Raw genomic sequence first — 2,558 nt, 5'->3', positions numbered from 1 at the left:
AGAAGGATGTCAGTAAATGTGGGGTTTGGAGTTTTTTCACATTTATCACGTGGGTGTTCCAGGGGAGTTAAGCCCATTCTTGTCTGCTGATCCATTGGGCCAGGTTAATAATCTGGAAGAAGCTTGTTCAGGTAAAAAACATCACAATAAAGATCCAAACCTAAAGGTTATTTTCTGCAATTCGACAGCAGGTGAAGAAAGCTTGGAAAATTCTGAGGCCTGAGATAGAAAAGAGGGGTTGAGGATTGTTTTGAAACCATGTTGGCCAGCAATTTTGGCTTCCATGAGTATAGCTTCAAAAAGTTCCCCTTTGTTAACAGTAGTTATGGAAGTTAAAAAAGCACTACAGCTTCCAAATACATCACTGAGTCCCTTGCAAGAGTTTTGCAGAACCAATTTACTGTGGTATAGAGCTTGATGAAATGACTCTTAATAGGTGAACAAATTGAGCTTAAAACTTAAAACATAAAATTAATTTAGAATTTCTGCTTCTCTGCTTTCTGTCTGTGGATCAAGATGCTTCATGACAGCAGAGAGGATTTTTTAGTAGAATTTATTTGCGTTCCAACTATTATCCTGGAATAACAGTCAGTTGTACTCTATATCATACTAATTACTCTATCATACTAATTATCATACTAATTACACTGAGAGCACAATGGCCAGTAGGTGGGCAGGAAGGTAAAAGCAGCAGAAGTTCTACAACTGTTTGAAAAAAATTGCTTTCCATAATTACAGTGCTGTAAAGAAAAAAGGAAGCTCATCTACTCCCATTTAGATCAGGGACTCCTCATTCAGCCTTTTCTAGTGCAGTGCAATGTTACTTTTTAATGGCCAATACCTTTTCCTGCCTCTAGTGAAGGTCCTGTTCCAGTACTGAGCATAAATTTTGGATGGCATATAAGAGACAGTACCTGACTCAGTTTATGCTCTGAAAATTTGGATCAACTGAGAAGTGAATCCTAATCTTAAATTTATAATTTTAATTTTTAAAATTAATTTTTAAAATTAATAATTAATTTTTAATTAATTTTAATTTTTAATTTTATAAATTTATAATCTTAATTTTATAGTTCTAAAACCCTTACTAATTTCAATCTCCCTTGAAGATTGCAATTCAATGCCTGAGAAATGATGGGGTGAATGAAGAGAAAATTTGAAATATAAAAGTCAGAGAAGAGACAAATATAAGTTCCACCCTGAAAATAAAATGCAGCCACACAGAAGCACTGAGCAAGGAAATGAGTGAGGGTTTGTTTGCCAGTCCTTACAACAGCTTGAAGTCCTCAATGAAAGGCAGTAACAAAATTGAGCATGACCATGTCATGTTCTTCCCTTTCTAGGTCCAAGAAAAGCCTTAGGGAATTCCTAAGCAAACTCTCGGAACAAAGATTAGTATCAAGTACCTCCTAAATTACATTTTTTACAGGTTTCCAGGTGCATGAAAGCATTTTGCTAGAATTCTTCTACAGGTTATTTGGGGTTTAAGGTGAAACCAAGAAATGGTTATAAATGCAATCAAGAAATATATAAATATAACCAAGAAATGGTTATAAATGCAATCAAGAAATATATAAATATAACCAAGAAATGGTTATAAATGTCACCAAGAAATATATAAATACAACCAAGAAATGGTTATAAATGCAACCAAGACATATATAAATATAACCAAGAAATGGTTATAAATGTCAGCATTCTTCTTACTCTGTAGATGGAAACACAGCTCCATGTGCTTCAAACCAGCAGAAGGATGTCAGTAAATGTGGGGTTTGGAGTTTTTTCACATTTATCACGTGGGTGTTCCAGGGGAGTGAAGCCCTGTATCAACACCACAGTGATTGATGTAGTGGAACATGAAGAGCTGAGGATGTTTGCCTTGCTTTGCAACACACCAATGTATCTAAAAACATTATTTAACCTCCTAAGCAGCTGGCTTGGGTGCAAAGGAGAAGAGTTTCTCTTTTCTTGGATGACACTGTACCTCCCACATCAATGATTCATTCCTCTTAGCCTTGGGAGAAGCAGCTTTCTCTCCTGGCTTATAAACACATTTGTGAAGTATCTGGCAGCACTGGTGGTCTCTGCTCAGAATCCCTTCCCTTATGCTGCTTCCCCTTCAATTCAAACAGGCTCTGAAAAATTTCAGTCAACAGCCATAAATATTTTTATTATTGTTGATAATTTTGTTGGAGAAAAAAAAAATCAATCCTTAAAAGGTTTGGGAAGAGGTCACACATTTAAACCACATCTGTTCAAGAGCTAAATATGTTTCCTGTGATTCCCACATTAGCTGCCAGTCCAGGAATTCACTGCTACAAACATCTCCCTAATGATTGTGAAAAAACTCAGTCACAAGATTTTCACCACAAATTACAGGAAAGTAGGATTTTTAAGCACTATTTCTGGAAATTCAAATGCTAGACTGAAAGTGTTTCTTAATGGCATATTTACATGCTTGATACTAAAATCAGTACTAGCCCAAATGTCTACATTTTTAATGAAAAAACATGATTGACCCAGTTTTTAATTACACAATCTGGTTAAAACCTTCATGC

The sequence above is a fragment of the Agelaius tricolor genome, unplaced genomic scaffold (assembly GCF_023055355.1).
Source record: "Agelaius tricolor isolate 1412-34295 unplaced genomic scaffold, bAgeTri1.0.p SCAF_12, whole genome shotgun sequence".
NCBI lineage: Eukaryota > Metazoa > Chordata > Aves > Passeriformes > Icteridae > Agelaius > Agelaius tricolor.
This window is presented reverse-complemented; position numbering follows the sequence as displayed.